General features: G+C 42.2%; 4 non-coding genes across 4 annotated transcripts; all 4 read right to left on the reverse strand.

The window, feature by feature from the left end:
• Positions 1–2,112: 2,112 nt before the first annotated feature.
• On the reverse strand, positions 2,113–2,186 carry trnan-guu (transfer RNA asparagine (anticodon GUU)). The gene has a single exon. It is a non-coding gene; the product is annotated as a tRNA-Asn (tRNA).
• Positions 2,187–6,243: 4,057 nt separating this feature from the next.
• trnae-uuc (transfer RNA glutamic acid (anticodon UUC)) lies at positions 6,244–6,315 on the reverse strand. Its single transcript has one exon. It is a non-coding gene; the product is annotated as a tRNA-Glu (tRNA).
• Positions 6,316–13,374: 7,059 nt separating this feature from the next.
• Positions 13,375–13,447, reverse strand: trnat-ugu (transfer RNA threonine (anticodon UGU)). The gene has a single exon. It is a non-coding gene; the product is annotated as a tRNA-Thr (tRNA).
• A 771-nt stretch (positions 13,448–14,218) lies between these two features.
• On the reverse strand, positions 14,219–14,291 carry trnat-cgu (transfer RNA threonine (anticodon CGU)). Its single transcript has one exon. It is a non-coding gene; the product is annotated as a tRNA-Thr (tRNA).
• Between the last annotated feature and the right edge of the window lie 1,688 nt (positions 14,292–15,979).

Here is a 15,979-nt window from a genome sequence, read left to right on the forward strand (position 1 = left end):
TCTTTTTCGGACCATTCTCTGTAAACCCTAGAGATGGTTGTGCGGTGAAAATCCCAGAGATTAGCAGTTTCTGAAATACTCAGACCCCCTTCTGGCACCAACAATCATGCCACGTTGAAAGTCACTCAAATCACCTTCTTCCCCATACTGATGCTCGGTTGAACTGCAGGAGATTCTCTGACCATGTCTACATGCCTAAATGCCTGAGTTGCCGCCATGTGATTCTGCTTAGAAATTAAGTGTTACGAGCAGTTGGACAGGTGTACCTAATAATGGCCGGTGAGGTATATCTTAGTTTATTTAGATACCCAACATAGTTATACTACGTACACTGTATAACAATACATTACGTGTTTCTTTATTTCATCTTACATTTTGCTAGCCTGTTTGTAGTATATTGTTTTTACAATTATCTTTGTTTAATATCTGTGACTCATTACTATCTAAGTACTGGTCATTATGTTTTCTCCCAGTTTCACCCTTTGTTACTCAAATAAATTGTTTACAAGATCCGGTCGCCAGTGCTTGATGGTGGAAGGTGTTTTCTGCTGGTCAGATTGCACAGCGTTTACGTACGTGAAGACATAATTTTCATGGTAAGTATTTCCAGGTAATCTCTGCACTCTAATCTCTGCACCTCTGTTATTCTAATATTACCATGTAATAAAAATTGAAACAGGCAGTTTTGCATTTTCCCCACTGATTCATGGTGTTTGACAGTAACTACCAGAGCATTTCCAGGTGATCACTACACCTCTGTCTTACTACGTATAAAATAGAAAACAGTATTTTTGCATTTTCACCCACTGATTCATGGTTTTTATTTCAGAAACTACCGGTTAATCATTTCCAAATATCACTACACCCTGTTATTGTATACATTACCATGTATTAAATCGAAACAGCAGTTTTGCATTTGTCCCCACTGCCTTCTAAATCTCTACCAATGCTCCATGCCAGCCTCTAAATGCGCCATTTCTAAACAATATAACCAACAATATGTTAAATTAAATTTGATAGATGTAACTCCTGATGGTCTAATGGCTAGGATTTGGCGCCTCACCGCCGCGGCCGGGGGGTTCAATTCCCGGTCAGGGAATGCTCAGGACTGACAGATACAGATTTAAAAGAGTACGTTTTTGGTTGATTTGTCAAATTCTTCCTCATTAGTTTAACGTTTTAAAGAGTACCATTTCTTTAAGCACCCCGACAGTGGATGTATCCTTTATTCCTCATTGATGGGTATAAACACTTCATCTGCCTCTATCTCAATAACATTCTTTTCATTTTTTCAACAGTAACTAACACCCCTAACCACATTTTAACTGAAACCAATGTATGTGAGTGTCAAGTAATGTTATGTTGATTCAGGTACAATTTTGACATTTAGTACAATGCAAAGGTGCATAACAGATTTTTTTTTCTACAACTGGAGCGATGCAAAGCAGGGGTGGTCAACTAGTCAAGGAACAGCAAGAACTTGGTATTTAAGAATACAAACTGACTATGTGACAGATGTGTAATCTGTCATCCTGCCTTCTGAAGCTCTAGCCAGGCGCCATTCCTCACCTAAAAAATGTGAGGTATTCCAGTAAGTGAAAGAGAAAACACATCTACAAAGATAACTTGATAGATATACTCCCTGATGGTCTAGTGGCTAGGATTCGGCGCTCTTACCGCCGCGGCCCGGTTCGATTCCCGGTCGGGAATGGTCTGGGACTTGAGAGACTCAGGTGTGATGTTTAAAAGAATAAGTTCCGGACTTGATTTTGATTGGTGTCAAATTCTTCCACATTAGTTTAATGAACTGACAACATCAGTTATATGGCTTACAGTCTCAAAGACGCACACAATCTCAACTGGTTATCCTTTAGACAGCTAGTCTCTTTTTCTTTTCTCTCCTTTTTGTCTCTGTCTGGCCTTATGTATTGCTTGTATTAGATCAAGTGACCTGCATACCAATGACCGTAAAGATAATATACTGGTACATGGTTTTCAGACTGTACCTTCTGATAGAGGTAAAGCCACTTGGGTTATCTTTGGCTGCTCTATATTTACCTGCAGAAGGATAAATCCCAGAGTTGGCTCACTCCAGATTATTTAAGCAACAAACGTCCCTGGGTGGACTTGAACCACCATCCTTTCGGTTAACAGCCGACTGCGCTGACCTATTGCGCCACAGAGACTGCATACTTTGATGTTTTTTTTATTTCTGATTCTGATGTAGAGATGGACAAACGACTCAAAAGCATAATACTTCTTGCCGTGACATAACAAGAAACAGTAAAAAAAAGAGGTAGGCGAGATAGAGTTCAAGACCCTTTTTTCAGGACACCCAAACTTTGTCGCTCAATATGGCAGGAATTCTATGCATCCGGGGCCAATGTTTTACCATTTCATCCACTACGGGCCCCTAAGGACTTTACATGTGTCGACAATAAAGATGCTCACAAAACGCTGCACTTGGAATTGCGTTTCTCATGCACATTCATGTCCTCTTAAATACAAAGAACTGCTAAGTTCTTTATTCCCAATATCAACTCTTAGACATTAGTTCCAAATGAAAATACTAGTTGCAGAAGTGGGATTTGAACCCACAACTCCAGTGGGGATTGCGACCTGAACGCAGCGCATTGGACCTCTCGCGGCCATCCTGACTGATCCAACAAATCTTCAGTAGGACCTGTCTCAAATTATTATATATAATAAACATGTCATGATATAGTAGGTTCTCAGTCATGAGAACCTGCTATATCATGACATGTCTGACGGGGCGCTACCTATACCATCCAAAGACCGAGACTGCAGCAATATGTTCAATGCCCGTATATGTTTAATGTATTCATAGTTTCGTTATTTTCACATGTTTATTCTTCTCATCGGGTAGGATTGCATTTTTCTTAGGCGGCATATTCCCCTGGGCCTGGTGGTATCTGGGCTGCACCAAGCACCTGGGATGTCAGGCTTTAAATCCCCACCTCTGAAAAGTGCCGCTTCTTAGCCGGATTATGTCTGGCCATGTCATAAATAATAGAGGCGAGGCCTCAAAACTGAGAATATTTGGGCGTGTATTTAAATTACAATCGTTTCTAGCCGCTGCATTTATCAATGTACGATCATTCTTACGCTCTGATTGGTGTGATACGAACGGTTCATGAATCTCACGTGAAGCCAGTCGTACGTTAGGTTAATAAATGAGGGCCATTAGCTCTAAGGATGTGCTTCAATACATAACTGAAGTGGACACACTAAGGAGTAGCACAATGTTGCAATCTGTTTACCTTGTCATAAGCTAAAGCCTTTTCCCAAGCTAAAAGAAAACAAGGCGCTCTTCTGCAAAAGCACAGCTGGGAGTGCTTGAGAGTCCTTTGAGGTGCAGCGTGATTTTAGGCTGAGATGGTTCGGTGTGTTAAGGTGTGAGCCCAAATAGTCGTTGAACGACAAAGACAAGACAGCGATCAGGTGATAGAACCGGGGTATTGATGTCCCATCCATGCAACCGATGGATATGATCAAAACCTGTTAACATCACTGGAAAGTCAGCATTACTACAGGATCCTGACAGGGTAGTGGATGTCAATTTTTTAATCTGCCAGAACATGACTTGCCACTTTTCATGGGCTGTCAAAAACTTGTCCAGCAGTTATATCATGATTCATCTCACCATGGAGATCAGAGTCAGCAGAGGATGGCTTCAATCCCCTCAACCTCTCCTTAGCACCATGGAAGCTTCCATTGTGCTAATCTGCTGAAATTCACCCCAGATGGGACCTAAACTAACAATCCCTGGCTTAGGAGGCCAGGGCCTTATCCATTAGGCCACTGGGGCTTTACATCTCCAAAGCATCCCCATCACCAGTTCAGGAGAAATACATATACAGTTCTGGAGACGTAATGAAACAGTAACCTTGACCTTTGACCTCCAAAATTGAAATCAGTTCATCCGCAACTCCTAGTGGTTATGTATTTTAAATTTAAAGTGCTTCCCTCTAGGCGTTAAGAGATATTGCATTCACAAGAATTGGATGGACAGACATGAGGACACAGTCACCTTGACATTGAACCTATGACCTCCAAAATCTCATCATTGATTTGCGAGTTCAGATGAATGTTTTTGCAAACTTTGAAGAAACACAAACATGGGCGTTGTGATAAGAGTCTATCGTTGTTTCTGAAATCAACAATACCTTCTAAAGTTGAATAGCTATTGCGTACCTGGTAATATTAGAGAAGAGCTCTCGTTGGCACTGTAGGCGGACAATTTAGAAAATTAAGTTACTTTAAACTTTACACTGTTACATCTCCTCTGAATCACCATCTGCAAATTTCCAAGCCTCGTTGGCATGCCGACCACTATCTACAGGAGGTAAATCACTGGCTAGCTATGCAGGACTACCTCATACCTTTTACCAGGTTCAAGTGGTTAGTAGTTATGGTCAAATGAAGCTTCATTAAGCTTTCTGAACAATGGTCTTCATTTCCACATACATTGTTTTTATTAAGATTGACGACCAAATTGTTAGTTTTTCTGAAATTTTGCAAACCATTGCAATGCCTTTCATAGCCTCGTTGGCGCAGTAGGTAGTCTCATAATCTGAAGGTCGTGAGTTCAACCCTCACATGGGGCAGGTGTTTTAAAAAACAAAAAAACACTACTGCTGCTAAAAATACAGTGACAGGTGGTTGAATACTGGCACAAGCACATTAATGGAATTTGTCATTCTTTGGTTATTTCTGAGATTGATACAATGAAAGGAATTATTTAAGAGTCGTAGCAAACCAATGAAAAGGGTTATAGAACATATGTGGTATGTCCTTAGACATACTATCCAAGCAGGGAGATGAGTACAGAGATTTGGGTGCTAGCAAGATGGATGTAGGTTGCCCATTGTTCATTTAGACGTACCAGCAACATTGTTATGATACAACCTGCTTGAAAAACAGCCACAATTCTTTTTAAAGACTTGCACATGGAACACACATGATATGACATTGTCTGAAGAGTTCAGGCATGTCAAATGGACAACTCATCTAGCAGAATGTACAGCTCTACACCTGAACAGGGACTTAAACCCTGGACCCTCAGATTAAAAGTCTGATGCTCTACCGACTGAGCTACCCAGGCTTCAAAAGCAATTGGCTGTGGAAAAAACAATCTCCTGAACTACAAATTAAAGTGCAAGTTAATTTAGACCATTAAGCTGTTGCCATAATCACAGTCTTCTGGACAGAGGGATGGTAGACCACGATTTGCACATTGCCTGAGAACACCAAATGTTATTGCACAAACTGGTTGAAAATTGGCTAAATTGACCAAAACGGTTAAAAAGCTCAAAGTCACAACTCATCATGGCCACTAGCAGACTGTGAACATCCTGCAAACCTGCATGACAGATGACAATAGCGAGCACTTCATACATATCCCAGAATCAAGCTGTTGCCTTACCAGGGACTTGAGCTGTGGTATTCTTTTTCGCTGAAAACGTTGATAACCTATTGCAATTTGTGGACAAATAAACTTCATTGCTGGTGAATACAATAAAACAACTCTCCCTCTTGATCCGCTTCCTCTTGACGGGAAAATCCACCAGATGACTTGCCATCCAAGCAGGGAGATCAGCACACTATGTGTGTCTGTGAGTCTTGTGTCAAGATTCTTCGAGGTAAGGAGGAAGCTCACATAAATGATAGTTGCAAGGTCTACCAAATGTTTAACTTTGCAACCCGTAACCCTTTTGTTGCCACTGTCCCTCAAAATGTGACTCCCAAAATTCCCCTGAGTGTGAACATAATAAGTTATTTACACTGCTGAAAAGCAATTCACAATTTTAAATTACCTGCACTGCTAAAAGCATAATAAAGAAAATGTAAAATATTTCAATAAAATGAAATAGTTTAATTTTTTAGAGATATTTTATTTTTCCATTTCATTTCTATGCTTCTGTAACATGAACAAACAATTTTATTCACCCACAGTAGCACTACTGCTGTTGTTTTACAGCAGACTACAGCAAATTCAAAAAATACAGTAAATAAATGTAAATTAAATGTTACTACCCATAATGCAATGCATATTACAGTAATGAACCGGAAAAGAAAGTTATCGTATTTTACGGTAAGTAACTGTAGAAATTATAGCAAAGTCTAACCGTGTTGGGAATGTACATAACTACAGCTCTGATTCAATACCAATGTCAGAGATCATACAGATCTTTCTGCAGACCTTCACCGGCTAAATACCAATTCCCATACCGGGAGTTGAACCCAGGCCACCTGGGTGAAAACCAGGAATCCTAACCCCTAGACCATATGGGACTGACCACATATTAATAACAGGGATTTCATAAATCAATTAATGGTCTGGCTGGAAACAGGCCCTCTCTTGAACATGAATGAAGAAGCTTCTTGAGTAAGTTTTATCTTGAAGCTTTTGAGTGTTCTTTAGGTTTTTATCTGCTTTAACTATTACCGGACAGCGGGGGCACGGAGCAGAGCAGAGCGGCCGATAGGGAGGAATCCTCCTCCGTGTTCAGCTCCATGTTGAACTGGCGGTAAAAAACTTAACGTCGGAACTTTATGACAGGACGAATAAATCCATCAAATCAAGTCCCCCATAATCAGCATGTGGCCTTGTTTTATTTCAGGTAGTCAGCATGGAGCTGTTCCACATTCCCAGACATTTAAAACAAGTCAATCATTGGCGTTATTCTACGAGTCAGATGAATAAATCAGCTGTTTGCTATTTGAGCTGCTCTGTTTCCTGCTGCTCCGTCATTCTTTAGTGTCCTCTGGAAACAGGTTGCTGTCCTTTATGTTTCTTTTGGATGACATCATCAGTGTCTTTGCTTTAGTCTGAAGAAACTCCAACAGATTTAAAACCACGTGCAGTCACAGAAAATACAAACAGGGAATAGAAATGTCAGACAAAGAATATGAAATGAAAAGTCCCTAAAGTAGGAAAATATAATGTTAATCTACCAAACAACAATAACTGGAGAGCATCCAATTAAACATGGCCGACTTCCAGTATGTCGGTAATGAAGAGAGGAATGTTTGGACATATTAAAGATTCTTTTTTTTTTTAACCTTCATTTAACCAGGAACAATCCCATTGAGCTACAGTAATAAAACATAAAAGACAGGACAATGGTTCCATACTACACCACAAATCTCTATAGATACTACAACACAAACAAGACATTACACTTAACTTAAGCTAATGCAGACATCCAACTTAAAGGGCACTTAGTTAAAAGCAATTACACTGTTCAGGCAGAGTTGACTTTAAAAGGTTTTAAACCGAATTTGAACTAAAGTCCAAATTCAGGCCTTCCACACATTGGTTGTTAAACCATGGACCAAATCGCTGTGTAGTCTCACAATGCTAAAACGTTTTGTTTTCCAACTGTTGGAAGTTTTGGATATTTAAAGGGTTCAAAAGTGTGTTCAAAGGTTAAAAGTAATAGCCCTAGAGCAGCCATGCCACGTCAAGGCCCAAATGAGAAAGCAGCTAGACTGAACATTGCTGTTTCTGTTCATCCTGATGTCCTTAAACATGTATTTTCTAAATTATAGAAAAGATCACGTGACCGGTGTTTGCAAGGGTGGCTCAGAGCTGAGGCTCCGCACCCGTCTCATTTTAGAGACAGATACAGCTTTATTTGTCACGCCGCCACACGCTCGCCTGAAAAGGATTAATGCAGAGAGCAACATAGTATATAGTACATAACAACATAATGCTCAGGACAACACACAGTACATGTGGTCACATGAAGGGATTTTTTTGAAGTGGCTTGGGAGGGTGAAAGAACAAAAGAAAAAGGTTTCCGAGGCAGACAGTTCAAAGGGGGAGGAATAGGGGTGGGTAGCGTGTGATCATATAGTGAGTGTGTGTATGTGGAGTATGAGGCGTCAGACTGTGACTTAGTGCAGGGGTCCCCAAAACTTTCAGCCCACGACCCCCAAAGTAACGGTCCAAGTGACTTGCAACCCCCCCCATTATAAATGTATATAAACGTTGCGCGCAACCGCGCACGCACTATAGGCGTATCCAAACACGAGCATATTGACAACACAAAATAACACACAAAATAACACAACAGTTTTATCTTGTGTTGAAATCATGGCTAACATATGCTATTTCTAATTGTTTTTACATTTTTATTTTATTTCTGGAAATCAACTTGCGACCCCCACTCTCTGGCTTGCGACCCCCCTGTGGGTCCCGACCCCCACTTTGGGAATCACTGACTTAGTGGAATGTCTGCAGGCGCTAAAAGACAGGCCTCGCTGCCGTTTCCCGAGCACAGAAGTCTTCCAACATGGCGAACGCTAGCGGAACATTGTTGCCTGGAAAGGTCCTGGAAATGCAACAAATTTACTTCAATCAGCAGTCCACGACGCATTGAAGGAAGCATTGCTGCAACACATCAGGACAGAGATTGAGAGGCAGGGAGCTACGGTACGGGACCTGGTGCAACAGCCCGACCTGGTGCAGAGAGACAACAGGCAGATAAAGGGGGATAAGGGTTGCTCAGAGCTGAGGCTTTACACCCTCCTCTGCTTTTTACAATAAAAACCAGGTCATTCTTTTTCATTCAACGTCAGTCATTTTAGTTATTACCATAGGTATTTGGTTCCACTTAGTGGAACGCCTGCAAGCGCAATAAGACAGGCCTCGCTGCCATTTACATTGATAACCAGAAGAAATTTGAGTTTAAGCTATCCAAAATGGAGGACAGATTGAGATACAACAATGTTCGCATTTTTGGACTGAAAAAGACGACCCAGTGGGATTCCTGCAGAAACAGCTACTGGTTTGGATTCCCTCCTTACAGAACAGGGCCACCATCAACATGGACAGAGCACACAGAATCAATGCACGGGTACAATGACACAGGCTACAGTGCTTTCACCGTCCAACAGCGCCAGGAATGTATAGGAGTGCAGCGTAAATTACATGCTAAAGGCATCTCAAACTTTCTTTTTTATCCAGCCACCCTGAAAGTAACCTGCGGAGGGAGAACGCTCACATTCACTACAGCAAAGAATCTGGACATGTTCTGTCGGGAGCTGGATAAAGATGATGAAGGGACATCCATGCAGGCGCTTCAGCAGCTGTGGATTAGTCTGGAGTCTGGAACACTGTGCTAGGTTGACTTGAGGGCACTGTAAGTAAGAGTGGGATCCAAGCTTTAAAAGGAACATTTAAGTAGGATGTGTGTTCAATTTATAAACTATGTTTATTACTCTCATTAGGCTGGTGTGCTTTTTTAGCTGTGGACTTTATGGTAAAAAACTAATAATTTATGTGAATGTCGGTAACAAACAGTGGAGGGCAGCAATACCCTATTGCAGCAACTAGTCTGCCTAATTCAAAGCAGAAGAATGTGTTTCCTTTGATAGTGTTTTAATGCAAACACGTTATATTTCCTAATCTTAAATTGTCGATACTTGGTGTCAGCCTTCAATGAGGAGAGAAGATCAGAATATAAGAACACAGCTATCAGGGCATGAGGAGGAGGAGGAGGAAACAGCTTGGCTCTGAAACATGTTCACAACGAGGCAGAGTGAATGAGCTGGTGATTTTTAAGGCTAATACTGTGAGAAAACCTTTTCCCACACTGATCACACCAGTACGGCTTCTCTCCAGTGTGAACACGCCGGTGTCTTTCAAGGTTACCACTCAGAGAAAACCTTTTCCCACATTGATCACAGCTGTATGGCTTCTCTCCAGTGTGAATGCGTTGATGTGTTTTGAGGGCACCCTGTTGTGTGAAAGCTGCCCCACATTGATCACACCAGTACGGCTTCTCTCCAGTGTGAACACGCCGGTGTCTTTCAAGGTTACCACTCAGAGAAAACCTTTTCCCACATTGATCACAGCTGTACGGCTTCTCTCCAGTGTGAATGCGTTGATGTGTTTTTAGGTGTCCCTGCTGTGTGAAAGCTGCCCCACATTGCTCACAGCTGTGTAGATTCTCTCCAGTGGGAACTCTCTGATGAAGCTTTAAATGTCCAGATGTTGTGAAGGATTTCTCACAGTGCTGACAGTGGTGACGTTTGGGTCCCTCTCCTCTCCGTTTCTAAAGCAACCGACAAACAGAGAAAGTTAGTGAACAGCCTTCTTTAAACCCTGGATTTTCTCTTACTCACAATTTTAACTCTTCATACAAATTATGACAAAATTAAGGAAAATATTGCTGACATGTATTGCTGACATGTTTTAATGAAAGCAAATGCACTTTTTATGTCTTGATATATTCTAAATCTTCCAGACAAACTTTAATGAAACAACTGCAACGCTGTTATGAAACAAGAGAGTGTGGCAGATGATGGTGGACCACCTGAATGCGTAAGCAGTCTACAAATATAATTTGAGCACTTTAAAAGTTAGCAGAAGATTATGTTAATCAGGAAATTACCATTAAGATAAAATAAAAAATCTTATCTACAATGCTAGAATATGATGAATACCTTTACCATAACCTTACAAAGAGGGGGGGGGGGGGGGGGACTTCTAGCAAGCATAACCTTCTATGCATCAGTGGCCTCCCATTGAACCACATCCTCAATTGAATGCACACAGCTTCTTTTGCACTGTGGCCAAATATAACTTTAACTGATGATATTCTATAATCATGTCTACAACAAAAGAAATATCTCAACACAATATGCATTTATGATCATTAAATGAAGAAATCAGTGCCTGTGTCGCCGAGTCGAAGTGTAGAACTAACTAGGCGTTTTTTAAACTGCATCAACAGCTCACAATGTTTCGTTTTTACTTTATTGGCCTATATGAGTGAAACATTACAATTTACCAACACATGAATTGATCATTGTGAATGATGTGGGACTTCCAGCTGGACACCCTAAAATGCACCAGAATGCGGGAAATCGTGTCTACAAAATTAAAAAAGAAACCCCAGAACCCCCCCCCCCCCCAGCACAAAGAGCCCCACCGAGAATATTTTTCACCAGCCGCCACTGTCATATAATAATATAAACAAAAACCCTTGAGGTGTCCTCGTCCTGTTGTTTCATGAGTGTACAGTAGTCTTCACTATATAGTAACTGGTCCAGTGAACTAAGACTATAAATAAGGAGGATTGGACATTATAATTGTAGAATCATCCCAAATTATAGTCCCGGTTTATTGGAAAGAACACACACTGTGTGCTAAGAATGGCAAATACAATGCACATGGAAAAGGGAAATACTGTTATTCTCATGAATACAAAAAGAGATGTGCTGGTCTCTGGCCAGTCTGCTGCTGTTAGAACCGTTATAGAAACACGTGTAGAGGATGTTATATATTATCCTTCATCACTGACTCATTAAGAACTGTATCAGCCTTTTCTTATGATCTCAACAACTGTCATACTATATTCAACAGACTTCTACCAACAATATGACCAATAGTTTATTAGTCTTCATAGAGGCAACGTAACAGCACCAATGACTGTCATATGGATATTTATTTAAATAATGATCACAATGTTAAAATAATATCAGGACTTAACTGAACAGCAGAAGGCTCCTGTTTTATTTTAATGCAGGCTAATTATAACAATAAGAAGGTAAAAGCACTGCTGAGTGAACAAAGGCTGCAGGATTTATAAATCCTGGCTGTTAGCCTGGTCAGGAGTAGGCTAGCTGTTAGCCTGGCTGTTAGCCTGGTCAGGAGCAGGCTAGCTGTTAGCCTGTCTGTTAGCCTGGTCAGGAGCATGCTAGCTCTTAGCCTGGCTGTTAGCCTGGTCAAGGGCAGGCTAGCTGTTAGCCTTGTTTATACATCCAGAAACCCTAAAAAACCCCGGCCTAATCCACTATCTAGGTCTTGTGAATAGGCCTCTTAGTTTAGACTGGCTGTTGTGTCCTGAACACTGACCTGAACATGGCTGGTACCATAGGCCGGGCCTGCTGCTGGTCCTCTGGGGACCTGGTTGGTCCACTGCTCCGGGTTCTGGTCCTCCTCCATTCCTCTTTTGTACTGAACTCCAGCAGATCTCCACAGTGACAGCTGGACCAACTCTGGATTCTGTTGAGTACAAATCAAAGCAGGCAGAGATGTTTAGATGCTTTCCTCACATCCACAGGGTCTGATACTGGGCTCGGTGTTGGTGTCCACCTCGTCCTGGTCTTACTGGAGGGGGGGTGGGGGTGGGGTGGGGTGGGGTGGGGGGTGTGGGGGGTGGGGGCAAACCAACTCAACCAGTTCTACAACAGCTTTAATTGCCCTGCTTCTGCTGCAATGGCCTGCCCAACCCCCATCACCCCCACATACTACAATCTGTTCATGGCATGCCCCTCCCCACCCTCACTCACCCCCAACCCTTGTCTTGGTAGTGAGTTCATCATCAGACACTAACACATGCAGAGCAAGTACATTTCAGCAGTTGTCCACCGCTGGCTAAATAAATAAAAGAATGGGAGTTTTGGAATAGATATTCAGCACTAAGTGGTACTTTCTAATGCTGAATGAGCTCTATCTGGAGGAAAAAAGAGTTGCCCCAAAGAAAGTTATTGGACTCTAATCGACCACTCATAGACTGTTAATGGCATACATTGGGATGATGGTTGTCTATTCATGAAGCCATTCATTACTTACAATAGTCAAGACCACTGAAACTTGATCAAAAAGAAGGTGGAGTTGAGTGGAAATGGCTGCATTCAGTATTTAAGATGGAAAATCTGTGTAAGGAACCACTTCCACTACTTCTATATCACAACACAGAAGATGCCAGAAGAAACATCGGGACTATGGAGAAGATCATGAGCAAAGAAGGTTGCTTACTGTAAGACTTTGACATTGGTCTAACTCAAGCATTGGCATTGGATTGATCTTAGTTAATGCTCCTCACGCCACAGCACCCCCATGAGTATTATTCACAAACAAAACAACAAACTTACTCTCATTCAGGAGCCACAGAAGAGCGGTGCAAATATTTCATCAGAGTGATGGCTTGTGGTAAGAAATTGGTCCTGACTCCGTTGGTTTTGGCGTAAAGCAGCGCTTACCAGAGGGGAGAAGCTGGAACAGGTTGTGTCCGGGGTGAGATGGGTGTCCGGAGTGAGATGGGTGAGAGTGCGCGAGGCCATCCGTCGTCACCTGCACACTTGATGAGTGTCATCGGTGGAAGTCTAAACCAGTAATTCCCAAAATGGCTGACCTAACAGCGTGCAGCCCACCTGCACCTATGAAAGCCAGCATTCCACTCCACTGGTATAGACTGTTTTCAGCCACATATAATGTTATAAGACAACATCCCATGTCACTTTTGTGCTCTGTAAAAGCAGGCAACTGGTAACTTTGTTGCACCTGTTATGAATCACTAGTCATATGCATATAATACACTTCATTAATTGAGAACCAGGCACTGCTGGGATTTGGACCCAGGATCTCCTGCTTACAAGACAAGCGCTTTAACCACTAAGCTACAGCGCCTTCTACAGAAAAGCCTATCTGGCAAGAATACAATGAGCTAATGAACAGGGTTGCTTCCATCCATCCATCTTCGTCCAGCAGCTCCAGTAGGGGAACCCTACGAACTCCGGCAAATGAAAACAGCTGGACGTGTCCTTGAGCGACGCCTCAGGACTCATTGTTTATAGGCAGGCCTACCGAGAACAACAGAAGTCCTATGCAAGGACCTTGAGAAATGAGAGACCCTTTCCCCACAGCCCTGGTAAAATCCAACCTCCATGCCATAAGTCCCCTCATCACAAAGGTCATTAACCACTCCCTCCGGTCAGGCCATGTTCCATCAACACTGAAAACAGCTGTTATCATGCCATTTCTTATGGAAAGCCATGGAAAGCTTAAAACACAGTCCTAATTTAGTCCTCCTCAACAGTCAACATAGCGTTTGCTGTGTGGCGGGTCTGTTTTTATTCCTCCCATGTTAACAGTATTGACCAATACGGTAGGTATTCTAACCTCAGCTGACACGCTCACGTCATGCAGGCAGTGTGCAGGAGCCCTAAGCTTCCAAGGTAAGACTGAAATTCATGATAATAAAAACTTTATAATCTTCACACTAAAGTTGCAACAACACCTCCAACAAAAGGCTTTTATTCGCTTTACATGGACATATGTAATGTTATGGTACAAAACAACATCACATGTCACTTTAGTGCTCTAGAAAATCAGGCTATAACTTTGTTGCACATGTTAAGTATCAGGAACCATGTGGAAACACTTCATTAAGTGATAACCAGGCACTGCTGGGATTTGGACCCAGGATCTCCTGTTCACGAGACAGGCGCTTCAACTACTAAGCTACAGCGCCTCCTGTAGCAAAGTTCATCTCGCAAGAATACAATGAGCTAGTGAAAAGGGTTCCCTCCATCCATCCATCTTTGTCCAGCAGCTCCAGCAGGGGACCCCAAACTCCACTTTGCCGAGCCACATCATCCAGCTCTGACTGGGGGATCCTGAGGCGTTCCCGGGAGATCGGGCTTTCTACTCAGCTTGCCTAGGCTTGGTGGATCAATCCTATCCAGTAGCCAGTCTGCAGAAGAGGTATAAGTACCTGGCAATCCGTGCTGCGCTAGCTATGCCTTGCAGAAGCATGTCTCAGATCACGGTGCGTCTGGAGATAACGTCCGGTCATCAGTGGAAAGATGTTTTTATGTGGATAACTGCCTCCTGAGCCTGCCAACATCAAGGACTGCCACACAGCTAGTGAGCAAGCTATGGGCCCTCCTAGCCTCCGGAGGGTTGGAGCTGCGCCACTGGGCCAGTAATGTTTCCAGCGTAGTTAATCACCTGCCAAAAGAGGCCAGATCAGACAACCTTGATCTCTGGCTTACTCAAGAGGTAGCCGAGGCTGCAGTGTACAGCGTACACAGTGTGCAAACAACATACTTTGGCCAAATGAACAGAAATGGCTGATGAATGAACTTTGTGTATATTGTGGCTTAAACTTGAATTTAATTTGTCATCTTTAGTCTGTGTTAACATAACATGCCTTTTTCATTTGCAACCAGGGCTTAATGGGTAGCATGTGGAATGGATAGACATGGTGCAAACAGAGGTAATCTCTGCAACAACGTGCTGTTGGGAATTGAACCCAGGATCTCCTGTTTACTAGACAGGCACTTTAACCTACTAAGCCACAGCACCTCTGGGTGTGAACCCAGATGCCTGGCCATGTTGGAGGAACTCGGTGTAAACACCTGAACAGAGTACAGCGCAGTATTGTGCACTTTGGATATTTTATGTGAATGTAGCCATGTCTAAACAACAGAAAAGCATCCAAGATGCAAAGGCATTTAGGAAGGATGATATTTCGAAAAATTACAGTTTATTGGCGGTGCAGATCCTTACGAGTTGGCTCCCTCTTCTTAGATCCATGACGACCCGGTGATTCTTCCTTCAGTTACATATCCTATTATAGTCAACTAATATCAAATAATTTATTTATTAATTTTTATTCCAGCAGCATCAAAGATGTTGAAATCAGGCCTGGAAAAATGACAAGAACAGCTCTCACAATGCAAGTTACAGAGTGACAACAGTTCTGGTGAATACAATCAGTAATACACTTCCTTATATCCAGTGCCCCCAGAGGAAAATAAACCTTGTTTGGAAAACAGTTTAATCTCAAACACAACAATTAGTGAACCTTAGGCAGACAGTTGGAGCTCTTACGTAATTCTGAACCTGCCCCTTGTGTGTCAAGTTTCTTGACCGGTCATTCTATCTCATCTGAAAAAGGACATCTTGTCTCTAGGATGGGCTATGGTCTCGACCTGGGACCTGCTATGATAAACACAGTTTTAGACAACTGTTTCTGTAACAAACCCAGTTGTCTTCCATCAAGGAAACACACATATGACAGATACAGAAGTCATATACTCTGAGAGGCATTGGAGATCTTATCATGAATAATTAATATGAAAATCATTGGTTAAATGTAATTTTCCCATTACAAGCCGTATCGTTTTCAGGTCCGGTACAGACATAGAAAGAAGA

The sequence above is a fragment of the Etheostoma spectabile genome, unplaced genomic scaffold (assembly GCF_008692095.1).
Source record: "Etheostoma spectabile isolate EspeVRDwgs_2016 unplaced genomic scaffold, UIUC_Espe_1.0 scaffold00018509, whole genome shotgun sequence".
Lineage (NCBI taxonomy): Eukaryota > Metazoa > Chordata > Actinopteri > Perciformes > Percidae > Etheostoma > Etheostoma spectabile.